This window comes from Cheilinus undulatus, linkage group 8 (genome assembly GCF_018320785.1).
Source record: "Cheilinus undulatus linkage group 8, ASM1832078v1, whole genome shotgun sequence".
NCBI classification, from domain to species: domain Eukaryota; kingdom Metazoa; phylum Chordata; class Actinopteri; order Labriformes; family Labridae; genus Cheilinus; species Cheilinus undulatus.
The window spans coordinates 3,464,348-3,470,300 of NC_054872.1; the positions used below are offsets into that span (position 1 = coordinate 3,464,348).

The 5,953-nt window shown below is 37.7% G+C and overlaps 2 long non-coding RNA genes across 2 annotated transcripts; both read left to right on the forward strand.

Annotated features, from left to right (window-relative positions):
• On the forward strand, positions 1 to 2,755 carry LOC121514219. The gene is made up of 3 exons (XR_005992267.1): positions 1 to 135; positions 1,962 to 2,034; positions 2,334 to 2,755. It is a non-coding gene; the product is annotated as an uncharacterized LOC121514219 (long non-coding RNA).
• A 1,468-nt stretch (positions 2,756 to 4,223) lies between these two features.
• On the forward strand, positions 4,224 to 5,468 carry LOC121514218. The gene is made up of 4 exons (XR_005992266.1): positions 4,224 to 4,572; positions 4,825 to 4,879; positions 5,005 to 5,167; positions 5,286 to 5,468. It is a non-coding gene; the product is annotated as an uncharacterized LOC121514218 (long non-coding RNA).
• Positions 5,469 to 5,953: the final 485 nt, after the last annotated feature.

Here is a 5,953-nt window from a genome sequence, read left to right on the forward strand (position 1 = left end):
GCCCTACCTGTTAAAGTTCCTCAGTGCTGTGTGCCAACATGTTTCAATCGATCGGAGACAAACAACCACTCAGCTGTCATTCTACCGCTTTCCTTGCAACGAAAAATACAAGAGGAAATGGCTGCAGTTAATAAGGTACGTTATATACAGTCTATCGTTACAATTTGGAGAAAAGGTTCAGCACTAGCGTTAGCGTCCGCTCCGCTAACGTTAGCGGAGGCTAACGCTAGCTTCGGTGTAGTATTTTAACTATGGCTAAAGCTGGCTAATGTTAACGTTATGTATTGAGGCCATCTGTCTGCAGAGAGCTCTAAACTTGTCTTAATGATCTTAAAAGGTATTGTGATTCCTCTGTAGTTTAGTAAATGTCCGAGTGAACAGAAACACGTAGTGTAACGGCTCATTATTTTGGACATAAAAGCCCATTACACCGAAGAGATGTAAACAGTCAGGTTTGAGCTGAGATTACCAGACTCCATTCATAAATGGTTTGATTTATCAGGTAACGTTAAAATAACAATGTCAGTCCCAACATAAGACTCCGTTTGACTCAGTTATTAAGACTTTTCAGTTCGGCTGATGATAAATTCCTCGACATTAACGCGTGATGGCAAACGAGCTTTGTTTGGAGTGAAGGGGTCCTGTATATGAACTAGTCATATATTTCTTTGATATTGTTAACATGTTAAGTGACTGAGAACTAGGGCTGAAAGGATTCCTGGAATTATCCGAGGGAAGAGAAGTCGATGCAGTGATGTTTACAGGCACTCGTCCTGCGTTTTTCCGCATCCGCTGGCTGCGGCTTCATGGCAGATACGGCACTACGCCTGCACCTGTAAACCTACGCAGATCTCTGAGTTTATGCCCTGCCTGCATGACTCGCTGCACTCGTTGTGTGTCTGCAGATTTCAGGGAATTTCATAAACTTCTCTGATTGACCCGACAGTTTTACAGAACACCGTCAGGCTTCACGATTCAAGTCCTGTTTTGGTGCCCCCCCCCCCCCCCCCACACACACTCTTGAATTCTAAATTCTCTCAAATTCAGCGCACTGATGTCTTGATTGCAGCGTATTTTTCAAAATATTTAGCATCCCTTATGATTTGATAAGACTTATAATGATAATGAATTGACACCAATTAAATAGAAACACCTTATTGCCACAGACAATGACAGAGACTAAGTAGGTCAAAGTTCATCATCATACAGTCAGGAATCAACATACAAGCAGCTTTGTCCCTTAAAATGTATTCTCCATGTCAGTGGATGGTCTTAAAAAGTCATATATTTATTTTATGGTGGATGAAATCACAAAAAATGTGCAAAAATTGAAAGTGAACCCCCTTTTGAAAAACAGACCATATTCCTGTAATCTAAAGGTTCAGCTTTCAGACATCATCAGACCGCTGTGTGAATAATGGAGCTTTATTCTTGCTATAATGTGAAATATTACATTCATGCATAAATAGAGGATTTTAAAATGATTAAGTGTCCCTTTACTTTAATGACAACTTGGAGAACAGAAATAAACTACAATGAAAGAAATAAAGTGTTAGCACCAAACAATTCCTGGTAAAGGATCCTTAAAACCCTAAATATGGCTTAATCTAATGCCATTATTTAACTTCCTTTCCTTGCGACTTTAAGAAATGTGAACTGTTATCAGAACTTAATTGCACTTTGTAAAATATATATATTTTTAGAGAACCTGTTAATACCAATTTTTAATATAGAAGTAGTTGATTTAAGGGACTCAGCTTCTTTTCTCATTTGTCTAGTACTACTTCTCTTGAAAAAAGCAAAAGTGACAGATGAAAAAAATGCAATATTTCTTATTAGAGTACTGGATTAATGGTCAGAAGAATGGATAAAATACTGGACTACAAAAAGAATCTATTACTGCAGCCCTACTGACAACGAACGAATAAAGTCTCAAACTGTTTTCTCTCTGTGTCATTAAGCTACAGGTGTCCTGCAACATACCTGCAGTAAGGGACTGGACTGGTGCAGGGAACAGGTGAACAGGATCTCAAGGTAATAACATTTAACAGTCATTTCATGTTTTGTATATATTTATGTGTTAATTGTTGTGTAGGATTTTAAAATGAGACACATTTGTGATTAACCATGAACTCAGTGATTGTTTAACCATTTAGTTGGTGAAATTGAACTCAGTTTGTTTGGTCTACTACACTGCAGAATAAATGAGCTGCTGATTAAAATAATTGATATGTAACTTTGTACAGCAAGGAGAAGGCCTCATTCATTACCCCTAGTTGATGGAGTAAAATCTGTATGATTTAAAAAATATATATTTGATCACTTCCTCCCAGGTTTCTGTCATCAGGATGTTAACAGAGGAGGACAAGCTGTGGCAGCAGTCTTACCTATCCTACCAGAGTTTAAGTCACAAGCCGCATCCCCGCTTATAGATCGGTCTCAGATCCTACGGATTCGCTCGAACCCGAAGTAGTTTCCGATCCACCATCTTGCCGGCCGTGCCAAAGCCACTACAGGGGTTTAAGACTCAAGCCATAAGACCGAGGACTGAGATTTGAAGACCGATGAGCAACGACACATGAGAGCAGGCTTCCTGGAACTCTTTTTACTCAGAGGCACGCCCCCTTATTGGATATCACTCTCTGATTGGACGCTGCTACACAGTGGATGTCAGTGAAACTTCACAGCACCAGCAGAGGTAAATAATGGAGGAGAAACTGAGTTTATAACAGACGGTAAACGGACTCAACGGACTGTAAACAGAATATAAACATCAGAAGTTTTAAAAGGCTCAATAACTGATGGACTGGGATTTTTAAAAAGTGTTTGAAATAAGCATTTACAATGAAATATTGAGAATAAATTTAATAAAATCAATAATAAAGAGTGAATCAGAGGAATATAATATTTGATTAGTTTTCTGATTCACCTTCAAGCATCAAACATGTCAAAGCTCATAAAATCTAAAGATTCAGATATAAATCTTCCCTTTCCCCCCAAACACCAACATCATTGAGACATTCTTTTCTACATTCAGTCCGTCATAGCCTTAATTTAGTCAAAAGATAGTCGTAGAAAAGTGAGCCATTTGTCCGTCTAATTTAGTCCAAATTTAGCCCAATAGCAGTCGTTAAAAATGACAATATTACAGCGACGTCTTTATAGAGAGGTCTTTTCAACGACCTGAAAATAACTGCATTTCACCATTCACTTTACTATTAAATCTAGACGTTGTTTAGACAGAGTGGAGACATTTTTTTTTTTTTTTACATCTTTACAACTATTATTTGCTGGGTGTTATAGTCTATTTAGTAATTTCTGTTTATTAGATTATGAAGAGAATTAAAGTCAGACAGCGGCAGTCTGTCTGATTTTAAGAAGAAACGTGTTTAAATCATAGCGGTATTAATAAAGTTTCTATCAGTCTGATAGTGAGCGTCGGGTTTGATTATAGCCTTCACACTGGATAATTAGGATAATAAATAATTTTGTAATATAGCATTTGTAGGTAGAAAGAGTCTGCATGTTTTGGATATCAAAAAATAGGTTAGAATGACGTTAAAAAACATCTCCACTCTGTCTAAACAACATCTAGATTTAATAGAAAAGTGAACGGTGAAAAGATGTAATTTCAGGTCATTGAAATGACGTCTCTGTAAAGACGTCGCTGTATGGTCATATTTTAACGACTATTATTGGGCTAAATTTGGCCTAAATCAGGTGGACAGAATAATTTATTAATTTTCTACGACTATCTTTTGTCTAAATTTAGGGTTATGACGGACCGAATGTAGAAAAAAACATCTAAATGATGTCTGTGTTTGGGGGGGAAAGGGAAGGTTTATATCTGATTCTGTTGACTTTATGAGTTTTCAACATGTTTGATGTTTGAGGGTGAATCAGAAATCAAATCAAATATTAAACTCTTCTGATTCACTCTTTTTTATTTATTTTATTAAATTTATTCTCAATATTTGACTATAAATGCTTATTTCAAACACTTTTTAAAATCCCAGCCCATCAGTTATTAAGCCTTTTAAAACTCTTGATGTTTGTTGCAGGTTTCTCTTCATGCAGGTGTTTTCTGATCCCACACTGAAACAAAACTCTGTAAATGTGGATATTTGTTTTGAATAAATACAGTACAAGTTATGCAGACACAGCTGTTTATGCCTCCTGACAGCTGATTGATGATCAGCTGATTGATGATCAGCGCACCGTCATCATAAATTGACGTCGCTTCAAGTGACGCTGCAGAGGGAAGGACGTCCCATGGACCGTTAATCATCAGTCTTATGGCTTCAGTCTTCCACGTTGATTCCTCGGTCTCTTCATGAGTCTCTGGTGGGCGGGACTAAGACTCAAGGAAAAGACTCACGCCAGAGACACGAGCCTTATAACTAGAGATGTGAGACGCACCCACAGTCTCCTCTGAACCGGTTGGCAAGAACCATGGTGGAAACCAAATCTGCAGGTTGGTCATCATGACCTGTACTCCATCAGAGGAGGGTCTCCCTACCATCATCATACCTCTCCAGTGTCTGAGATTCCTCTGAGCACAGCGAACTGAAGGTATGTTTGAAATGGTTTTATTATACTTTTAAATAGAGAAGCTTATTTAATCAGATTAAAAACTATCTACTGTTGTTTACTTCACACATTCTATATAATGTGTTCAGATGAAGTTTGAATTTTTAGAGGTTGAAGTTTTTTCTTGTTTTTTTATTCTTCTACTCCCAGCATTAAAGCTTAGGGAGTAGAAGATGAGCTGTAAGGGAAGTGACTTTTTGAATTTTGATTTCTGTTTTTCTCTGTCTTTGTCAGTCTTGTCACCTGCTGACAGCGAGGCCTCCTGACTGTCCAAGACTAACTGTCTGAGGTATGCATACCTTTGTTTTTAATTTGATGTGAAGCACTGGAATTATTGAGACTATATTTAAGACATGTGTCCACAACATGTATATTTGTCTGTGTGTAAACTTAAGAATATGATTATTTTTTCAGGTGAAGTTCCTCCAGCAGCTCTTTGGATGTTGGGTATAGATGGTCAGGTGGTTTTGCCTCCACATCCCCACTTGCAGCGTGACTTGCAGCTTTCTCCTCAAGCTTCTACATCTTCAGCCTGGGGTATCAGGAGCAAGCTCTGATCACGCTGGAGTTGAACAAGGTAACTTTCTGACAGAGCTAGAATTTGGTTTTTTTTTTTTTCAGAGTTTATTTTCACAGGTAATGAATAACAACATTTTTGAAATAATTTGTCTTTATTTCTGTTCATGTGATTTCAGACCTTTAGTGTGAATCAGCCCCACCTGTGTCAGGCACCAAGACATCAGACCTCATCAGCCAAAAAAGGAGGAAGGTCCATGAGAGGGGGAAACATCAGTCAAACCTCAGCTATCCTGTCTTAAGACTATGAATGGACTCTAAGGACTGTGCGTGAGTCGTATCCAAATAAGTGGACTCTTGTGTACGTGGTTGGTTGTTGTGCTTTTACATCTTTTACCTATATCTTTAGCTGTAGGTCCTTTATTTCTGAACATGTTTTGTATTCATATTTGTGGTCTGTGTCACTCATAACTACTAAATGTTGTGTAAAAGTAGATTTATTTAGCTAGCAGCCACTCACAGGCTCTAATTATTATCCTGTATCCAATACCTGGAAAAGACAGCTACCGATTTACTGGAGGTGAGAATTTTCCTCACTGTAGTTAAAAAAAAAAAAAAAAGTTGTACACAGGCTGACCAGACTTAACTTAAGTTACAGGTATGAGCAGCATTAGTGCCAATCCAGATTTTTATTTCACTCATGGTGTTTGTCAGTTTATCCATAATTCTCCTGACAGTGAATTACTGGAGTTCATAACATTAATAGAGTAACATTGTATTGCATTGTTCTATGAAGATATCAGACTGAGCCTTAAAACCAGTTTAATGTCCCTTTTAAGAATGTTTG